The sequence below is a fragment of the Canis lupus genome, chromosome 31 (genome assembly GCF_048164855.1).
Source record: "Canis lupus baileyi chromosome 31, mCanLup2.hap1, whole genome shotgun sequence".
Lineage (NCBI taxonomy): Eukaryota > Metazoa > Chordata > Mammalia > Carnivora > Canidae > Canis > Canis lupus.
In genome coordinates, this window is record NC_132868.1 from 23,050,432 (window position 1) to 23,073,038 (window position 22,607).

Consider the following 22,607-nt stretch of genomic DNA (forward strand, 5'->3'; position numbering starts at 1 on the left):
GCAGGCAAAGATTTTGTCACGCATGCTCGCCACTTTGCCTTTGGGGGTCTGTGCCAAGAATGCCCTGGATTTGATCTTGGGTGCGGTGCTGTCCACTCACTCATAATGCCCAGGGAGGCGTGTTGACAAGGATGGGTGGATGGTGGGGGATGGCTGAGCTATTTCTTGGCAAAGCCCTGGGAGGAGGCGTTCCTCAAATGCCACAATCCTGTTATTTTTGAGTAATTGGCTGAACCCAGGTGCCTGATTGGACAGGGCCACTCCCAATTTCTTCTAGATAAATATTTGGTTGCCAGGAGGATATATTTAAATGAGAAATACCTCCTTGGGAAGTAGTTGCCTAGAAATTCCTGCAGAGGGCAGGATCCCATCCCTGCTGGGAAACGCTTGAAAGCCACCCCAAAACTTACTCTGCATGTACTTACTTACTATGTACTTAGCGTGAGGGCATCGGGTTTGAGGTTCTATGAAAGTCCGTTGCTCTGAACGACAAGAAAGCTCAGCAGTTTTAGAGGAACTGTATTTCTCGGGGACGTGCTTGGGGTCTCTGGTGGCATAATGGCAGAATTCTGAAACACAAATGGAATCCAAGTCAGGGATTTGGCTTTAAAGAGACAAATCGGTTCTCTGCAAAAGAGCCAGACCCTTGCTGGAATCCAAAGCCCAGAGTCTTGGGAAACTAGAGAATCTGGATCTTTCAAACACAGGGCACTCGACTTTGTTCTTCTTCCTTGTAATCCGTATTTAGATGTTAGCTTTTCAGGCCCCAGCAATTTAGCTTTTCTATTCTTTCAATGGGGAAAATTCTCTTATTTTATGTATTTTTCTTCCATTTTCACCACATGAGACTATGAAGAGTCAGCAATTAAATCTTAGAACTGATATTTGGATCATCTATCTTTAGAAATACCCCAGTTAACATCCTCAGTTGGTTTTTTGTTTGTTTTGTTTTTCTAAAGAAAAGAACCCAGAACAGAACACGAATGAAAACACACAGAAAAAAGCAAGGCATAAGGCAAAAATACAAATAAAAAGCCTATTAATCTAGCTTTCGGACTCAAAGTTCAGTGTTTTTGATCCTTCTGTCAAGAACCATCCTAAACATACATTTTCCATAAGAACGTGTGACCTCAGGGTCACATGCTGTGACTCTCCCCATGATGTTCTGAATCCTATCTTAATCACCAGCCATATATATTATTTTGTTTTTGTTTTTAGCCCCTTGGACTCCTTTTCATTAGGGGTGGCACTAATGTTCACTGACGAATAGATCACCTTAGAAAGGAAAGACCTTACCCACGTGTACCAGCTTACATACAAATGAGAAGAAGCAGGCAGGTTCAGCAGATTGGGATGAGCCCCAGGGCTATGGAGGGTAGTATGTCTCAGCAGGAACCCATCTGGAGGAATGACATGGAAACTTGGGGACGCTTGGCAGAGAGTCAGAGATCAGAATTTGTTTCTTCTAATTTATTGCAGAAAAAAAAACTGTTAATTTTGATGTGTTTAAAATCTTCCAAGGTGCCATTATGATAATTCAGCAAATGAGAGTGAGTGATAAGAAACAGGCTTTTAGAGCTTGAAGGGATTTTTGTGTCTGGTTCAGTCTCCCTGGTTGTAGAGATAAAACCTGTCGTCTCAGGGGACTGTGCTACAGACCCCAGTGACAAGACTGAGAGGAGAACTTACAGATGGCTAATTGACTATGGAGGTTGTTCATTGACTAAATCTATGACTCTCTGCGTCTTTAGGTGTTGTTCTCTTTATGTCATCAGAAAATGGGGACTCTGCTCTTTAGAAGCATCTAGGGAGTACAGCCTCAGCGTCAGATAGTAGATGTGGAATTAGAGTTTTGGCTTTCCACAAATGAGCTCCTTTACACTGGCTATTAATGAACTTCTCACTTCTCTTCTCTGGATTTTTTTTTTTTTTTAAAGACATCTGTAGAGCAATGGAAACATAGGATATGATCTTCCAGTTGTCTTTCAAAACTAAAATTCTATAATTTGAAATTGTTATCTGGCCACCCTTAAATAATAATAGTAATAATAGGGGATCCCTGGGTGGCTCAGTGGTTTGGCACCTGCCTTTGGCCCAGGGCATGATCCTGGAGTCCCGGGATCAGGTCCCGCATCGAGCTCCTTGCATGGAGCCTGCTTCTCCCTCTACCTGTGTCTCTGCCTCTCTCTCTCTCTATGTCTATCATGAATAAATAAATAAAACCTTAAAAATAAAAAAAAATAATAGTAATAATATACTGAGCATATAAGAAGCTCCAAGTGGCTTTATAGAAATTATACCTGTCAAGAGTTTTAAATTTGACCCAGTCCTAGCATTTAACCTCTCACGCATTTATAGGTTGTTATTGCTGGGGAAGCAGTTTTCAAGATAGGTTTCCCCTCATTGCTTCTTAGACTTTTTAAATAACTATCTCATTCAATTTCACTTGTATGAAATTCATGCAGTTCCCCCGGGTAGTTGCTGGGTGGCAGCAGAAGTGCTGAAGTGATGGCCCATGGAAGAAGCAGAATGGCAAAGTGGGAGGATTCCTATGTTCATTTAGCACTGAGTGTGTGTCCTGGTTCCCACAGCAAGTGAGTGACAAAGCTAGAATGGCTGTGAGTGTTGGGATGAATAGGTGAGAGCAGGCGTGGGAGGCCATCTTTCCTTTCCCATTGTTCATCACTGGCCATTTGGAAAGGGTGGTAAATAATTATGGTAGCTACTACAATTCATTGACCAGCCACTGTGGACCAGACACTGTATTAGGCTCTTTCAATATGTCATTGTGAATTCAAATATAACCTCTAGCAAGGTATTATTATCCCCATTTTACTGATTGGGAAACCAAAGAAGAGAAAGATTAACTAACATACTCAAGGCAATGAGAAGCTGGCCAGTGATTTATCTGGGATGAAACCAAACACACTAAAGCCCATGCTTTCCCCACCATGGGACTGCTAAAATAATAATGATGATGATGATGATAAAGCCTACAACAAAAACTGCATCTCTGTTGTTGAGGTGAGGAAATCAAGGGGGGTGGAAGTGTCAGGCAAAATTTTGGCTAGGGAAAGAAAAATGTCAGTTCTCAGTGTTTTAGAGTCCTAGAACCTGCAGGCCCTGTACTTATTATCTCCTTATCTGGATACACACGCACACACAGACCATCCCATAATAAATGCAGGAGGGTGGTTAATTTTAAATTTTGTAAATGAAGAATCTGAGGCTCACTTGAAGGTGAAACCATCTTACCAAAGTCCCCCGTATATCCTACATAGTGCCAAGCAATGTTTCCCTGTCCCTAGGCTAGGACATTTTCACAACAGCACAGCACCTGGAAGAGATAGGCTGCTTTCTCTACATGCTAAGTCCTCTAAGATCCGAAGGCTTAAAAGCAGAAGGACAGTGTTAGGCCTTCATGCGCAGAGTTGACTGTCCCCACCGACTCGATGGTCTGACTGTCAGCCCAAGCTAATTGCTGCCTACATTTACGGTGGTGCCTGTTTCAGCTGCAGCTGCTTATAGATCTCTGCACACAGTAAATGCCTCACTTAAGCTTGCACATCATGAGCATAAAGAAACTGTGAATATATTGTGTCTTTACTGAAGGTCCTCGTTTGGTGCCAACACTCAGACAAATCTAGCTAAATGTGCCAGAGCAGAAAATAGAAAAGAAAGCAATCTAGACATTGAGGATATTGTGCCTGCTTATGTTTTACGTTATTTATTTTTGGATGGAACATAATATAAGAACTTCACTTCAAATCTTGGATATTTGAGGTTGCGTCAGAGAACTTCTATAACTAGAATAGACCTTTGAGATTACCTAAGACCCAAAGAGGGGAAGTTTCTTATGTGAAGCCAAACTCATTTACAGAGCCACGGACAGCTCAGGTGTACCGATACCTTGGGGAGGAGCTTGGGCTTGGGAACCGAACAAATGTGGATTTGAATCCTGACTCTGTCATTTACTGGTAGTTTAACCACAGGTTAAACACTTGATGTCTCTGAGCTCCAGTCTCATCTTTAAAAATAGAGATAATTATAACTATTTTGCCCAGTAGTTGGATGGTCTAAATGAGGTCGTATATTCAAAAGTCTCATGTAGGGCTTATATACTTTGCCTTTCCTATCCACCCTGATGCCCCAATGACCCTCATTTGCTTTGTATTTTAATGAAATCATGTGTCTTAGAGTTTACAGCACAGATGACCTGCATGATAGAGGAGTACAGCTCAGCCTTTGATGGGAAAAATACAGTGCAATCAATCCCTTTATAATTTATTTACGTCATAGGTTAACCATGTTATAGCATGCTTTTCCCATATGTAGTTTTAGCATCTATTATTACATTTGGGATCTGCTTTGACTTGTATTCCTGAACCTGTATAATTAAGTGTTATATTATAGTGGGCTTCACAGCATTGGGTAATGAAAAGAATTCTGGCCTTGTAATCAGCGGGATTTTGTGCCAACTCTACCAGGCTCTAGCAATGTGGTTATAGATGTCTCCCTTTGAGGCCTAAATGAGAGCATTTTAGTTTAGGTGATCTATGTAGTTTTGATCAGTTTTCAGATTTGATTTGTCTATGTTTTTTTCTACTAGCGTGTATTGAGACCCCCTGTTTATTACAACTTTCATGCTTCTAGTGGGGTCGGAGCATGAGCCATTCTTCTAACTCAAATCAACTCTGTAGTGGAAGATTAAGTTGACTTCCCAGCCAGAGACCTCTGCTACTAAATTCAGCGTTTTTGCTTGAATTCGTTTGATTTTGCTCTTTAACTATAGAGGCTCAATACCAAGTAGAAACAGTGAGTCAGCTCTAGGGGATAGACCTTTATAAAGTACCCCAGGTTACAGGAAGGTGGCGCTAGAGACTCTTCTCTCAGGTAAGTCCTGAGACCTGGAGGCTGGAATGGAACAGTCCTAGAATCACTACATTGGAGACCACCCAAAGCAAGTTTCTTCTCTCCAATAACTCTGACAGATGGTTATCCAACCTCTGTTTGCAGGCTTCTGGTAAGAGAGAATTCACTACTTCCTTGCCTTGCCTGTACTACTTTTGGGAAGCTCTGGTAAGAAAGATGTTTCCTGTGTTGAGTTGAAATAAGCTCTTCTTGAAGCGGTTATCTATTGGTCCTACTATTTTTCACTGTAGCTGCACAGAATTAAGAGTCAGTTCATTAATTTAACTACTTTTTAGTTCCTGCTCTACATCAAACACGGTGCTGAGCTCTGGAGAGGTAAACTAAGCCATCTTTTGTTTCAAAGGCTTGTAGTGTGGTTGGAGAGATAGACAAGTAAAATATCAGTCATAGTATGTTGTGACAGGTGCTGTTATGCGTCAACATAGAGTACTGAGGGGCACAGAGGAGTTCTTCTTACATAAGGGAGCAAGAAAGGTCCCCTAAAGGGTTTGAAAATCAAGTTTTCATGTCTTCCTTCACCTCTATCCTCCTTAGGCTAACTGTACCTCTAAGGTGACAGGCAGTGTAATTTTGGAACCACAGAAAAACTCAAGAGACTTGAGTTCTAATCCCAGTTTTGCTGCCATCATCCCTATGAGACATTGAATAAATCAATTCATTCCCCATAGTAGATGGTGTAAATAGCATCCTTTCATGTTATTCGTCCTTGACATTTTAAAACAAACAGCTGATGCATTTATCTGATGAATCTGGCCTAGCCTTCAGATGACAGGTTATTTCCCTTTCTTTATTTCTATTCATCACTGGTCAGCCTAGCGTAGACAATTAGTACTTACTTTTCCCTGCACCTGGGCCTTATCAAATCACTCTGAGCTCTCTCTTCCATGCTATGGACTGTATTGGGGGTGACCCTTAGCTTGTGCTGAAGATGTTTTCGGCAATCATTAAATTAAAAGCACACTTAGAGAAACCCACAGAAATTCTAGACGTGCCCAGGCAAATTGGAAGTTGCCCCTGGGATCTTTCCATTGACCAGCACAAAAAAGATGACTAAGGCAGTGCCTGCCCACTCCTATGTGGAAATAATGTTGTGTTTGTCTGGCAGCCAGTGAAAAAAAATGTATGTTGAAAATGGCCTGGTGACAGGTTATTTTGTACCCCAAGTGCCTTGATACCTTAAATCCTTTATTTTTTAAATTTATGCACTTCGATTTTTTTTCACTGATCCTTGGAGAGATTTTTAGAGAAAGAGTTAATGGCTCAGACTCAGAGGTCTGAGGAGTCTGTTAGAACTGAGATAGGCATTACTCCCACCTGCTTCAGCCAAGCTCTGATAACTTTCTTGGAGCTAAAGTGAAGTGAAAATATTGGGTGAATGGGGCATCTCACAGTCACTGGAGGGAAATCCCTTAATGATGGGATATAGAATCCAGTCTCCAAGTGCTGTTACACAAAATATTATTTTCCTTGGAATAGGAAAAAATGTAATTGCCCTTTGTTCAGCCTGTCTGGATAAATTTCAAGGTCAATACCAATATCTCTTGGGAGTTTCTATATTATACAGAACTTAAATCAGTACATGGACTTGATAGGACAGTGGACTTGCTGATTTTTGGATTTTGAATGACTCTCATGCGAGTGGTGAGGAGAGTTGTAATGGAGGCATGGGGCCCAGGTAGTAGCACTGAGAATTCTCTAAAACCATGATGTCAGGGTAGAGATTTTCTGAGTTAATTTCAGTAAGCTTTCATCATTGATTCAAATTTTTGCAAAGAAATCCCCAGGATTTGCCAGCTCCTCTCTTTTTCCTAGACTAAAGTAAATGAGGCTTGTCCCTCAACTTGGCAATAAAAATTCCTCACCAACTTAAAAAAAATGTGGAAAGTTGGTGATTTTGAGCATATTTGAAAGCATACGCATAGGTCTCAACTCTTACTTTAATTTTGATCGGTGCTTTTTCTAAAACAAATAGTAGTCACTGAGTTTTCCCAAAAGCATATCTTAGGAATTTAGTGAATTTTGATATATGTGTACAAGTGAAGTCATAATTGACTGTAATAATTATAATCTACAAAACCACTAATTTATGAAATATTTATTAAGTTAGGGCACTACACATATTTGTACCTTTTGATTGGTCCAGAAAGAAGAGAACAGAAAATGCATCACCTGTAGGGAGGTCTGAGGCATTTTCCTCTTTAACGGAGCTCTTGCAGATCAAGCTGCTACTTGACAGCTTGGCTCAGGCACCAAACAGCATGCATAAAGGCAATATTTCAAGCCAGGTTCAAACAATCTGTTCAAATGAAGGAAGCAGTCAGTGGGTGCAAAAATGCACACATCACTATGTTAGGTGTTGTAGTCATATAGAGCTAAGTGACACAGTCCCTACTGTAAAGAGTGCACATTCTAACAGCAGAGATAGGTTAAGTATCTGGAGAGTTGTGCTTTAAGTTGCAATAAGGTTATGCCATCTCAGTGGAGGTGATATGAGAGAGGATATTCATAAATTTGTAGCTACATCTGAGAAACATAAAAATAGGAGTGTATTACATGGTCTTTGAAGGATGGAACCAAGGTATCAGTGGGAGTTAGGATGGAAAGAATAAGTTAGAGGTAAAGGGTGGTCCATATAGAAGGTAAAGCAAAATAAAGCCATATGGTCAGAAAAGAGCAGGGAAAACAGAGAATAGTGAGTAAGGTATAGTTTTGCTTGAGTATACAATGAAGGCAGAGTGGACAATAAGGCTAAAATGGGACCAGATGAAGAAGGGAGGCTTTGAATGCCATTGCAAAATGCTTGTACTTTCTTGGTCTCAATGAAGCTACTGTTGAATTTTAAATGAGAATGTGTATCTATTTAGAGATTTTTTTTTTACATGCTCTCTCCTGGTTGGACATGTAAACTGTTGAGAACTCAAAAAAAAAAAAAAAAAAAAAAAGAGAGACAATCTCATATTTCAAAGTCTTCATTTCGGGGTGGGAGGAGAGGCAAATATAATTAATATAGTTACACATACTGCGGGGGCATCTTGCTCAGATAAGTAGGGGATCATGGAAAGTTGCTTCAGGGAAGTGGACCTCAAGCATGAGATAAGGGCTGTTGAGGGGGAAATAAATGTGAAGCACTGGCCCAGGAAGACCCTGCCACGGTTTGTGTGATTGCTAACACGGGTGCACTGGGAGGGGAGATTCTGGGGGGAAGATGGTAGAGAGTGGGAGACCTGTTAGGTGGCTGAAACAGCTGCATGGGAAAGAGAAAGGGAGGGTGAGCTGTTGAAATGACTGTGAAGATGAAGAGAGGGTGACCTATGGAAGAGACAGCATCTGCAGTTCTCCATTTGATGCTGGAAAGGGGGTTGAGGCAGGGAACTGCTGAAGTGGGAGAACTGGAGAACAGGAGCTGAATGGGTACTGCTGGAAGTCTGAGAGGCGAGGAGAGGGATTGGTAGGGATGCAGCAGTCAGGAGAAGCTGGTTTCATGGGAAATGTGTGGAATTTGATGTTAAGTCACTGCTAGAGAGCAGAATAAGCAAACCTCCATAAAACTGGGCAATGAGCAAAATTTCTTAGGCTATGATGCCATAATTTCTCTCTTTTCTCTCCTGAAAAAATCAAGGCCACAGGACTAGTGTCTAAATATTGCCTCAAGCACACTTTGAAGTATTGATGTCTAAGACAAAAAGGTCATGTGTATGAACTGTAAAGGGTAAAACCAGACATTGTTAAGAATTCTTAGACTCTTCCTTGGCTTGACTATGGACTCTTGACTCTACCTTGGAATTACTTAGGATGACTGCTTTGACACTCATCTTGGAACATACACATGTCCCTTTAGCAAGCTGGTTCCTTAGGAAGGGACCAACAGAGGTGTGGTTTTGTCAAAATACCTACTTTTCATTTCTCCTCCCTTTCTTTTAGTAGATAAATTTGGTGGTTATTGGACTATATATATATATATATATTTTTTTAAATGACCCCAAATGCTATTGGGAAGAATCATGGTGGTCTCTTCTCTTTGCCTCCTTATTACTTCCCTTCCAGCTCCATTTCTGTCTCCATTGTAATTGCAGCACTGGGTGAGATGCTGCTTGGGGAGGAATTAGCTGAACTTGGTGGTTTGGCAACAGAAGGGTAGAGAGGAAATAACATGGAACAAGAGGTCTGTGTGAAACATGTAGCCTTGTGGCACTCTGCCCAACCAAGGCAGCTTCCTCTATAATCTCCAGCCCTCCGAGGACTTTTAAGGCATGGAGTATGAGATGGGGATAAGTCCCTATGCTGCATTTGCCCCAGATATAATTCTCCAGCTACAAAGGGGCACTGTAAACACATACAAATGCACACACAACACTCCATACCCCAAGATCCTGGGGGAATTTCAAGACCCCATACACGTATCAGAAAACAGTACACTCAAAGTAAAGAGAAATCTTGATTTGAGCAATCTGATAGTTCAGTGGGGAAAAGAATGAGGGTAGTAGGAGGAAGTTATGAATGGGAATATAACACAGCTCTACTCTACTGAAGCAGTTCTTTTGAAATGTGGTTTTTCATTTGTGACTCAAGCCTCCCAAACTCAAAATATACCACTCAGTAGGACTCTGCAGTCAGCACGTTTGGCCAGTGTATAGTATAGAGAAGACTAAATGAAAGTGTATGGTTTTGAAGTACTGAATGCCAATTAATAAAGTAGGGAGGTCAGTTATGGAAAGTGATGTACAGTATAGGTAACTTCAGAACAGCCCTATTGAGGGCCACCTGGATGACTCAGTTGGTTAAGCGTCTACCTTCAGCTCAGGTCATGATCTCAGGCTCCAGGGATTGAACCCTGCATCAGGCTCCATGCTCAGCAGGGAGTCTTCTTGTCCCTCTCCCTCTTGCTCCGTGCCCTCTCTTTCCCTCTCAAATAAATAAATAAAATCTTAAAAAAGAACAGCCCTATTGAGCAGCATAGGTAGCATCAGTGCATGAACTAGAACATATTTTTCAGTTCCACTTGTCTAATTCCACATTCTATGTTAGAATCACTATCGCATTCCCTAGTGAAGGGGAAAGTGGTATCAGCTCCGACATTCTCAGAGATGGGGAACTCACTACCTCCTCAGGCAGCCTGTTTTATTTTTTATTGAGCTACAACTCTCAGAAGCTTCTCCTATTTTGCCAAATCTGCTTCATCAATGCTTTCTCTGCATCTGCAGCCACAAAAAGCCTAAATCTTCATATCTATTCACATGCTTCAGGTCTGTGAGCATGTGCTTTCTCACACTGTGTATGTGTCCTGGCTAACTAACACTCTTCAGAGAGGACATCCACTTAAATCCTGCAGTGCAGTGAGGGGTGCCTGCATGGCTGAGTCAGTTGAGCCTCTGACTCTTGGTTTCAGCTCTAGTTGTGATCTTGAGTTCATGAGATCAAGCCCCGAGTCAAGCCCCACATCAGGCTCTGCTCTCAGCATGGAGCTTGTTTGGGATTCTCTCCCTCTCCTTCTGCCCCTCCTCCTGCTCTCTCTCAAATAAAAACAAATACATAAAATCCTTTTTAAAAAAGGTACTATGACCCCAAGGCTCAGGAGCAGTGAAGGGCATGGTAATCTATTGCCTGGCTAACCTGTTTGAGTGTTCCCAAATGAGCATTTGGATAATGATGACCACTTCCCTGGATGGGGAAAGAACAGAACAGTAGGGGTCCAGAGGTCAGAAGAAGTCTGGACTATCATGGCACTGGGTCTTGTAGGCTAGTGTGGGGTGCTGGAAGCTGGTGCTCGGAAGCAGATTAATATATAAACGGAGTAGCCTGCTCATCTAGACCGATAATGTCTCCTCTCAGTACCGTGGTAAATGATGCCACGAACAGTGCCTGTTTCTCTCCATCTCACTAGACCCTGTGCTCATTAATTAAGGTTGGATATGGATCTATGGATCTTATGGAAGGAGAAAAGTGCCTAGCACTTATGTCCAGTGATCTTAGGAAATCTGTACAAAATATAAAGTAATAAAGTGCCACAAGTTAAAACTTTTTAGGCTGTATTTGAGGTCAGGTATATCCTAGACCAGAGAGCAGCAAACCTTTTCTGTAAAGGAATAAAGGATAAGTATTTATGGTCAAAGTATTTGACTCTATGGACCATACAGTATCTATCACAGCTGCTCAATTCTGCTGTTTCCGAGTAAAAGCAACCACAGAAAACACATAAGTGTGGGACACCTGGGTGGCTCAGCAGTTGAGCATGTGCCTTTGGCCAAGGGTGTGATCCTAGAGTCCCGGGATCGAGTTCCACATCGGGCTTCTTGCATGGAGCCTGCTTCTCCCTCTACCTATGTCTCTGCCTCTCTCTCTCTCTCTCTCTCTGTGTGTGTGTGTGTCTCTCATGAAAAAATTAATAAAATCTTAAAAAAAGAGAAAATATGTAAATGAATGGATGCAACTGTGTTCCAGTAAAGTAAGTTTGTTTGTTTGTTGTTTGTTTATTACTAACAGGCAGTGGGCCAGATTTGGCCACACACCCTCCTTTGCCAATCCCTGCCCCAGAGGGTGGACAGCTAACATACTGGAGGACAGAGCTTGGCAGCTTATAGCAAGGGCCCTGTTCTGTCCTGTTTAACATTCCTGTGTATGATTCAGTTGAAGGCAGAGGGCACACATGGTAAATGCATGGATTTCAGAAATTTAGAATGTTCTCTAATATATTTTGCAATATGATTAGGATGCAGAAAGGCATAGCCAGGTGGCTAAGAGCATTGCTTCTATAGTTAAATAGATTTACATTTCTGTTTGGAACAATTCTTGGTAACTTATGTAACTTGTATTTAGCCTCCCTGAGTTTTATTTTCCTCATCTGTAAAATGGGCACAATTTTTCTTGTCTCAGGGGTTACTGTGAAGATGAAACTAGATGCCACATGTGAAGTATTTAATACAAAGTCTGACACGTAGTAGGCCCTCAGTGAAAGGTAGTCTGAAAAGCCTCCCTAAACCAAAACCAAACTGAAGAAAGTCACCTGCTTTGCAGGAGAACCCACATAAGCTGATTCATCACACAGAAGCAGAATCCCTGATGACGGCTCCATGTTGTATCTAGAGTATCATTATCAACCTGTAGATTGTGACTTTGGATGAAACAGTACAGAGAGGTGATTCCCTCTCTACTGAGGTGTCTAAAGAAAGTTACAGAAGGAGACATATGAATGAAAGGTAAACTGGATCCAGTCCTTCAGATAAGCAAAGAAATTAGAGGAAAAGATAGAGGCTTCTAAACAAGGAGTTAGAATATTCTGGTAGACCATGGGTTGTTATCTGGAAGATTTCTGAGCTGGCTCTGTAACCACTTTCTGTTATCTCTGGTGTTAGGTAAGATTCCTATTGCAGAGGACAGGAGGGGTAGTGATGCTATTACACCTCTCTTCTGCTCTTCAGGGGTTTTGCTGTTAACAAGAATCCCATATCAGCATCAGCCCTTCACAGACTATCACCATGCTCCACTAAAAGATATTTCAGATCATGAACTGGGTCTTTCTTAGCTTTGTCCCTCCAGCCTCGCAGAGTGTAGGAGATTTTATTTTTTTTTAAGATTTTATTTATTTATTTGAGAAAAAGAGAGAGATCGTGTAAACATGAGCAAGGGTGGGCAAGGCAGAGGGACAAGCTGACTCCCGCTGAGCAGGGAACCCGACAGAGGACAGACGACATGGGGCTGGATCCCAGGACCCAGAGATCCTGATCTGAGCTGAAGGCAGAGGCTTAGCCGACTGAGCCACTCAGGTGTCCCAGAAGATTTTTTTTTTTAAGTATGAGTGTTGTGAATAAGAGGAGACACAGTTCATTTAAATGCATGTATTAATACTGAGAACTAGAGAACCTTTAGATCCTCTTAACCACTTCCTTTTATCTTTCCTTCCCCTAACCTGTAGCATAGAGACAAGCATAAATCTTTCTGCATATGCCTCCAGAGGGCTAAAGGAAAGCTATGCTAATAGAGATTCAGAAAAGCCTTGCATCTTCCACTAAGTGAAACTAGCATAGGACTGGCAAACATTCTGGTTTCTGGTTTAAAGGACTAACCTTAAAACAAAACAAAACAAAACAAAAAAGGACTAACCTTACCATTGCTATTTTTTTTTTTTTTTTTAGGATTTTATTTATTTATTCATGAGAGAGAGAGAGAGAGAGAGAGACAGGGAGAGAGGGAGAAGCAGGCTCCATGCAGGGAGCCTGACGTGGGACTTGATCCTGGGTCTCCAGGATCAGGCCCTGGGCTGAAGGTGACGCTAAACCACTGAGCCACCTGGGCTGCCCAATGCTATTTCTATTACCTTAGGCAAGTTCATCCCTTTGAGCCTTGGGTTTTTCTCTGTAATATGAGGATGATGCTCTCTGCATCTCAGGGCTATCATAAGGATTCATGGCTTTAATACATGTAGTAGCCAATGTTGTTGCCTGCCCAATAACCAAGTACCCCCTCCCTCTCTCCGTTCTAAACAGATCTAGCTTTATTTATGTATCAACTGTCCTCTGAGAAGTCACGTGATTCAGGGAAGGTGGATTTCCAGCCCCAAGAGATGAATGATTGGTTAAGCTCTCTTCCTTGTCAGTTAATGCTTCAGGCATAAGTGTAAGCTAGTTCAAGCTCATTAGCTAACATGTAATAGGATTTACTATGAGCCAGATGCTGTCATAAGCTCTTTATATACATTAATTCAGTTAACCTCCTACAAGGTAAATATCATTAACTTCATTTCACAAATGAGGAAACTGAAGACCAGAGAGGTTAAGTAACAGGTCCGTGGAAACACAGCTAATACGTGGGAGAGCTGTGTTCAAACCCAGGAGCCTGGCCCCAAAGCCCATGCTCCTAACCATTAAGCAAAACTGCTTTTCGCTTAAGTGAGAGTCTGTTAAGGAACTTCAGGGAAAAATTTTCTTCATCGATTAAAAAGAAAAAAAAAGGGGGGGAGGGGGGAAGAAAGGGCTCTGCATTGCTAGGTCTACATGTGAGACCTGGTGTAGCTCTAGCCACCTCACTACCATGAAAGAAAGTAACGTGAAATGCACAGGATTGCAAAGGAAAAAAAAAATTGTCAGAACCTGATTTTTAAAAATGGCATTTAGCTCTTGAGTCAAAACAACTCTGGAGCTTAATGTAGATTTGCATGTGTATGCATGTGTTTTTGTGTGATATTGGGATTATTTGTTATCTTAGTTATGTGACACATACAATTTTATAAATATAAAATCAAAATATGATAGCTTTTTTTTTTATCTTCCCTCATTTTTAAATACAAATTAAATCATCATTGTAATTCCTGGGGTTCACAAGGTTTGAATTCCAACTGTGTAGGTAAATTTTGTCCTCGATGACTTGAGCTTTCTGGTTTGGCTCTTTCTGGCTTAGGTACCTCTGAGTTTCATATTTTGTCCTCTTACCCAAGGTCCAAACCTTGATCCAAAGATCTTGAAAGGCATCCACAAAAAGATTAGAAATGGTTGCAGGAGGCTGAAAGAGTTTCCTAGCCCAGGGCAATGTCAGTGGGCATCAGTGCCTTTTCCAAAATAAATGAAGCAGGAAGTGAGGAATCTTTGGCGTCAGCCAGCGCACGAAGTGGTGTTATTTTGGGCAGCAGGTCATCTAGGTGCACCTGAAGTCATATCTTGTAGGCGTTCGCCTGTTATTTTCAGCATGCCAGGCCGGCTCTGGGGGCTGCTTCTGCACACCCTTCTGACATCTTTATCTGCCTGAACATGTAGTTCGGAAGGCAGAGAAACTTGGGGAGAGGGCATTCAACACGTGGTTTTGTGCCTCATTCTGTTTGGTCTCATTCCTCCCCTCATCTCCCTCCTCTCTGTCTTGTTCTTTCCCTGCAGTCCTCTCTGTTAGTCCCTGTCAGCTCCCAAGCTCAGGCTCTGTCCTCTCTCTTCTTGCTCTCTGCTATTCTTTTGTGGCTGATTTAATGGAATAATATTCTGGGGTGGGGGGGGTGGTTTCTATAAAAATGCCTTGGGGCGCCTCAAGGAATACCTTTCCCAACTCCTTGTTTTGATTATTCCGAGTAGGCACACACAGCTGGCCCTTTTCTGTTCAAGTAAAACCACAATCCACTCGGCAAATCACTGCTTTTTATTTTGCTGGCTGGAGGGAGAAAGGATCAGATAGGCAAGATGAGGATGTGGAGGGGGGATGGGAAGATAATGACAGATTTGATGATAATTAATATTTTCTGTGTCTGAATAGTGAAAGTCTCGTCCAAGCCCCCCAGCCAAGCTCAAGTTAAACTCTTGGTGTGTGGGTTTAAGTGCTCTGCAGCCTGGCATGCTGGGGCTGGTCGAGAGGGAGTGATGCTGTAGATGTGGAATTTTGTGGTTCTCTTTTATTATGATTACTGAGTAAACCATGCATATCTAAAAAGGAAACTTTAAGTCAACTTCTCTCAAGGTGAATTAATGTATTTGGTCTGAGTTACCTTGCCCATAATTTAAATTACCGGAAGGTTTATATATTAATTATTAAAGGCTTCGGAGTTCCTCGATCACTCATTTTCATTTTTATATCAAACCTCAATTATCTGTGCATCATGTTTGTACCTATTTTTTAAAGTAATGAGACATCAGCAGTTGGATGGGCTGGTAATGATTTTCAGATTCATTAAACTGGCATTCAGCTTCTTTCAGTGTTCAGGACTGGAAATGTCTCTTTTGTGACTCCTAGGCTTTGTTCCAATATATCTTTCAACAAACCAAATAATCATTTCTTTTAAATCAGTAATAGAAATTAATACACAAAATAAGGTTTTCTTGTAAGATGATTTGTTAGAAATTCTCAGTGCTTTGTTTTATATGACTATGTCTTAATAGAGTGTATCTGAACGCTGTTAGGTTCACTTTCTGTGAGATTTTAACAGTGTTCTTAAAAATAAGACTGGGTGGGCTCATGGAAGCCAAGAGAGGGTATTTTTATGATGGGGGAGTGGTGAGCATGGCCAGTCTCATTCTACAAATATTTGGTAAAACTGATGTTGGCAAGGAATTGTTATACTCACTGTTTCATTTAATGTTTACAATGACATTGAGGGGTAAAAATTGTTTTTTTCTTTTTAAAACAGAAAAAGTAAGGCATGCAGAGACTAAATTACTTGTTCTGATCACAGAGATAGTAATTAGCAGAGCCAGGACCCAAAACTGAATCTTGAATTAAATAAACCAAAGATCTGAATAGAGGGGTGAACACTTCAAATTTACTTTGCTGTTTTCGTGTTTGGCAACAGACAAGATGACTGGAGACTTCTCCTTCTTCTCCTCTGATCAGAAATGTATTAGAAATGGGGGCAGATCAAGGAAGTTTAATAAAAAAAAAAAAATGGATGCACAGATGTAATAGAGACAGACTTCCAATATAGTCCTGCTCAGGTTCCCTGACTCTTGAGCAGTGTTTCTCCATTAACTTCCAGAAGAAAGCTTCCTGTTAGTTACCTGCCCCATTTTTCCTTTAGCTTTCAAATTCCTCACTTTTTCTTAAGAATGCACTTGGTTATTTTTCTACAAATATGGGATGTTGCATTGTTGGGAGAGGGAAAGTGTTACAAGCAGTTTGGAAAGTGTCAGTGGACTTGACCTGTGAGTCTTTCTTGCCAGGGCCTGCCAGGCCTCTGGAAGTTGAGCCCATGGTGCTCCAGGGCTCACCGAGAGACAGTACTGGGGCCTTTCTCTATCAGAGAGAACAGGGCCCTTTGAAGACATCGGGTCCAAAGTGCTCCATGGAATCACATGCTTCAAAAGGTGTTCAGTGCTCCAAGTAAATGAAGAAATATCAGACCACATGAGGTCAAATAGGACTTCTACGAATGCCCTTCTGGAATGCTGGTAGACTAACGTGCATTGTAAATGTCCAAAAAAAGTGTTTTTTTCCCAAAGTTCTTTGATCGTAAGAACTCTTTTCTCACAGTGCCTTTCTGCATATAAATAACCCACTCACTGTGCATAACTTAGTTCTTTCTCAAACAATCTTTTTTTTTCTTCAAGGTTTTATTTATTTATTCATGAGAGACACAGAAAGAGAGGTGGAGACATAGGCAGAGGGAGTAGAGGACTTCCCGTGGGGAGCCTGATATGTGACTCAATCCCAGAACCCTGAGATCACAACCTGAGGTGAAGGCAGATGCTCAGCCACTAAGCCACCCCGGTGCCCTTCTCACAACAATCTTTGAAGGCACTCATTAACTATTTTTCACCTGGAACTCAAAGAGGTTGATCTCAAAAAAAAAAAAAAAAGAGAGAGGTTGATCTCTTGTCCAAGAACTTACAGTCCTAATGGTCCTGGTAGGATACTAACTCAAGTCTTTCTGACTCCAAAGCCCATGATCTTCCCTTATGCAATCCTTCCTTGTACTTTCTCCATAGAGACTTCTCTGGCATTCCACATACATCTAACTATGTACTCTAGTCCACTTATATCAATTTGTAGTACACATTTTTGAGAAAGTTTTCCAGCCCATCATAGTCTTGCTTGAGTAGGGGTCTGACTCTCAAAGGTGGACAGTCTAACCTCAAGAGACACGGTCTTACCCCCTAGCTCATGCTGCTAAAGATATGTTGGCTTCCATGGTGTTTCTTTAAAAATTGCCAAGCAAATAAATACTCTAGTTTCAGGATCTTTGCATTTGCTTTTCTCTTTGCCTAGAATGTTGTTCCCCATATATCATATGAAATACTCCCTCATTTTCTTCAGATCTCAGTTTAAATGTCACCTTCCTAGAACCTTGACCACCCTATGGAAAACAGTAATTTTCCCTGTCATATCAGTCTTTAGCTTTCCCCTGCTTTATTTTTCTCTATACCACATATTTCCACCACATATTATATATTTGCTTGTTTCTTGCTTGTGTCAATAAACCAAATGCTGAACTCCGTAAGACCTGGGACTTGATTTGGTTCACTGCTATATCCCTGGTTTCTAGACCAGGAGCTTGAGTGGTTTAGTTGTATGCATTATAGTCAGCTATTAATACAAACAGTGGTTTAAACACTTGTTTATGAAAAAATTCAGGGCTGACATCCAGTGATGGCTCACCAAGGCCATCAGGAGTTCAGCCTCCTTTCCTCTTCCCACTCGTCCTTCCCTTGAGGACCACAGTATTCATGCTGTCACCTCATGGTTACAAGATGATGCCAAACCTCTTGGCATCATTTCTGCACATCAAATAAGAAGAAAAGGGAAGGAAAATGAGGCTAGGAGGTTTTTCCTGGTGAGGCTTTGCCTTTTGATTTCAGAGAGATAGTCTTCCTATATCTCACTGTCTACAGCAATGTCCCAACCCTAAGTAGAGAAATCAAGTAGTTTAGCTCTTTTGAGCTTTCTGTATGAGGATGACAAAGGAAAAGAAGGTTGTAAATGGCTCTTGGTTGGCTAGTTCAACAGAATTTATCACAAATGGCGCCGAAAGAACCTGCTACATATCCTATAGTTTAACTCTACTTGTTCTCATTTGTTTTCTCTTTCCACTTTGAATGTAGTGCATTTGAGGAGGGGCCATGACTAATGCTGCTTCTATGGCCTTCAGAACATGCTGAACAAATAGCCTCCATCTATATGTGGATGCCATTATGGATTTTAATTTGGTCTGAGAATCTAATTTTTCACAAAAGAAGTCTTAGCTCTAACCCATATTAATTGCCATATTTTCTGACTCCAGAAGCATTCTTTGTACAACTACATGTCTTAATGGTTCCATAACTCCTCTATAAGCACTTGCTGATTGGGCTGGGCCTTAACTTTCTTGATAAACCCTTAACATAGGCTGTCTTCATAGTCAGGGCTCAGTGAACCCTTAAGTGAATCCACATGTCATTGAATGCCACACCTTGGAATTCTGTGTCAGAGGTCAGTTATTTACTAATTTATTGCTAATATTTCATTTGGCTGCATATTTTCTAGAACTCAAGTAGAAGTAATGTGTATAGTTTCCCTATAAATACTACTGGATGCTTACAATTCTCTAAAAAGAACAAGATTATAAACTTTGCTGAGAGCTATTAAAATGCTTGTTTTAAGTTGTAATCTGCAAATGTTGTGATAGTACATTTCAGATATGAGCACAAAGGAGAGGGGAAGTGGAAACGAATAGGTAAGTTGAGAAAAGACACAAGAAATACCTGAGCTCCTGCCAGGTCAAAGGGCATTGTGATTTTTTCTGGGAAATGCCTCTAATATCTGAACAATTTTGTCTGGGTGCTGATAATTTCAGAGAGGAACTGTTCAGAACTGTTGGTGTTGCTTTACTATTCTAAGTGCTATGGGCATGATAATATGTGTCAGTACAAATCTTATTTTGGTGGAGGATGCTAAGTTAATATTGGCCAGAAAAATCACTGGGCTTTCATAATGACTATTTAAAATATTTAATAGCTATGATATATGAAAATATTTAATGACTATTAAAAATTTTCAATGAAAAGTCAACTCTTAAAGCATAACTCAAATGCATTTTGTGTGTTGTCCCCCCATTTTAAGGTATGATAAATTTTTAGAGGAAAAAACTTCTTAGGTGGCAGTGTGGGAATAGATTAAGAGAACCGAGTCCCTAGTGATAGGACTTTATCTTCTAATAGTATAATAATGGAAATTAGCATTTTGATTTTTAACAGAAAGTTTATAACAAAAACGGCAAAAGAAGAGAGAGAATGGATGTGTGAGTGAACACATCCAAAGTTCAGCCAAAAGTGATAAAACTGGTTTTTAAAAAATGTTTTATTCAGACTAGTGATGTAGCTCCTTCACTTTGTAAAGAAATTAATAATATATTATCTATAACCGCAGATACTGCTATCTATGAAAAACTGAGAGAGCAAAGTTTATATATTATGTTTAGTTCTCTCTGGAATCTGTAGTGAGATTGCAGTACAAAGTAGGAATGAGCTCCAGAGGTCAGCAAATATTGTAGGAGGAAAGGAATGGCTGGTATAGCAAATAGAAGAAGAACTATAAGAAGTTCTATACTACTCACTGTTTACTTTTGGGGTGATATGCTTATTTTTAGAAAGACCAAACCCAATCGGTCCTGTGATCCTAGTCCCTACTAACTGAAACACAGAATCAGCTTTTTTTTTTTTTTTTAAGTTTATTTATTTTTTTAGTAATCTCTACACCCAGTGTGGGCTCGAACTCCCGATCCCAAGATCAAGGGTTGCATCCTCTTCCAGCTGAACCAGCCAGGTGCCCCTGAAATCAGTCTTTTAAAGGATCCTGCGGGTCTGTATTCCATCTCTTTTTTCCTCTGCCAACCTTGGACTCTTCCCCAGTGTCCCCTTCTTTCTATATTTTCTCTTCCCACCTCAGTGTGATTGGGGGCCCTCTTAGGAATAACTCTAGGCAGAGGAAATCATTTTGAGCCAAATTGCACTTTTGAAACTCCCAAACAGACTTCATTATCATGCAGGAGTAAATTCACCTTTGTAAGGGCAGCTTGCTGCAGGAAAGGGAGGAATCATTTCACTGTTACCGCATCTATTCTCCAGCCACTGGTGTGTGTGCCTAATATTCTGAGTTTGGAAAATAAGCAGTGTAAGGTGATTTTGCAAAAATATCCAGTTTGTTATGAGGGGGCTACATTTATGGGTGCTTGTGTCTGTGTGTGAGTAGGTTTTGTTTTTTTTCTTTTCCAACTCCAAGCATTTATGGAAAATTCTATCCTGTGTCACTCACCCATGTTCAAGGTGAATCTAAGACTGAAAAGAAGCTGAAAATAGCTGATTGAAACTTTAGCAGGTCTGGGGGCCCAGTGATGGGAAGCACTCCACACCTGCATTTCTTCCCCTTGGCTGTCTCCACCTGTATGCCCCACAGGCATCTCAAACTCAACACATCATCTTCCCCCTACCTAACGCTTCCCCAACAAACCTGCTTCTCTTCTGTAGGCCTTTATTTATGAGGATGGCCTCATTATCGTCCCAATTATCCAGGTTTCACAAATCAGTCATCTCTGACTCCTTATTTTCCCCCAAATATAACCAGGTTGTCAAATTCTGTCAAGTCGATCTTTGCCACATTTCTCAAACCTAACCCCTTCCATTTCTGCTGTCATGATGTTACTGTGGGTCTTTATTATCTCTTACCTCAATGATTATGGTGGTTTCCAATGCATTTCAATGTAGTGTTTGGGATCCTGGATTCTCCAGACTTGCTTAAGTTCAGGTTCAGCTACTTACCAACTCTTCAGAATGTCTCTTATCTTCTCTTCCCTTTGGTTTCTTTATCTCTAAAATGGAGATGATGATAGTTTGCACTTCATAGGATTATGAGGATTAGTTGAGACTACTTATCTTAAGTGTCTGATACAGGCCTAAATAAATATTGAGTACTATGAGGTTATTAGATCTTCCTGCTTCCAGTGTCCACCAGTCCTCAAATTCATCCAATTTAACACTATAGGATTGTCTTCTTAAAATCTCACTGTGATCAATTCATCTCTCTCCTCAGAATTCCACTAGAGATGCCCCCTTATCTCCTTAGGCTTCACAAACTAGATCACAGAAAATCTCAAGTAACAGAGTTGTGCTAAGGTCTCTGAGAAGCCACAGGATAAACCTGCCCTATCTACCTGAAGTCTCAATTTTGACCCATGTTAAATTGTTTGGATTTTTAAATATTATTATTATTTTTTTAAATATTATTTTTTTATTAAAAATCAATCCATGTAAATGAAATATAGTAGGAAACATAATTACATAATTTTAAGGATAAAACAAGATATTCCAAATAAATGTAGTGTTTAAAGCAAGTGGCCTTACCCCGACAGTCTTAGGGATATTCCACTGGCAAAGTATGAGAAGCAGGAACATACAGCTTCATACTCTGGCTTACAGGACCTTTGCAATATGATCCCACCCTGTTTTTCTAACCTGTCCATTCTTAGGTTCTCTTCATATAATCCAAAATCTCATCAAATCAGACATATCACTGTTTGCCATACTTGTACCATCATTCTACTGCCAATGAATGTTCTCACATGGTTTCTTCCTCCTGAACTGCTCTAAACCATCTAATCACTGCCCCTTTCATGTATGCTGTATTTACTTTCTTTTGCTCTAAATTCATCTATATCTTAAAGCCCAAGACTTAGTGATGAATTGATTGAGCTGATGAAGTAAAGAGAAGTGTTAAAGATGACTTCAAATTCTCTTCCATGGAGTACTCTACACAGCTGTCTTAAGCCCTGTTAGGGATAAATGAAACAGAGCTTGTTTGTCATCAATGATATCAGAAATTCAGGAGGAATAAGATTTTGCGAAGGAAAAGTCTCTGAATGGTTCCAGGGCTGAGAGGCTTGGCTGTGTTTGATTGTAAAACATTGCAGATCAGGAGGGGGTTTGGGGTGAGGCCATGCTGGAGCACCTCTGAAGATATCATTTGAGTTACATAGGCTAGACCTATATATAAGTCAGGGAAACTCACTCGCAAAATAGGGATCATAGGTACAGACCTTAGGTTATTTGAGAAGTTAACTGGGAGGAGAAGCTTTCTGTAATTGTTTGACTGAATACAGAGACAACAGCAGTTTAGTTGAAAAAACTCTAGGTTGACCAAGTTCTAGACCAAATCTGACCTCTGCAAATTTTGTGAACTTGGTAATTTGACTTTCTGTTATAATTCTATCATCCAACAAAATAGAAAAAATATTGGGGATATAT

At 40.7% G+C, this 22,607-nt stretch overlaps 1 protein-coding gene and 1 long non-coding RNA gene across 14 annotated transcripts in view; one reads left to right on the top strand and one right to left on the bottom strand.

Moving 5' to 3' along the window:
* Positions 1-22,607, top strand: part of TPRG1 (tumor protein p63 regulated 1) — a 136,587-nt gene that overhangs the window by 81,938 nt on the left and 32,042 nt on the right. The window lies entirely within an intron of this gene.
* Positions 1-22,607, bottom strand: part of LOC140622189 (uncharacterized) — a 55,578-nt gene that overhangs the window by 6,402 nt on the left and 26,569 nt on the right. Inside the window, exons 2-5 of one of the 11 annotated variants that reach the window (XR_012021923.1) lie at positions 21,033-21,175; positions 7,102-7,228; positions 1,319-1,400; positions 426-569 (exon numbers count right to left, since the gene is read on the bottom strand). This is a non-coding gene — a long non-coding RNA (uncharacterized lncRNA). Of the gene's footprint in view, positions 1-425; positions 570-1,296; positions 1,466-7,101; positions 7,229-21,032; positions 21,176-22,607 lie in introns of all 11 variants that reach the window. The other 10 variants (XR_012021924.1, XR_012021922.1, XR_012021927.1 and 7 more) reach the window with 10 other exon arrangements.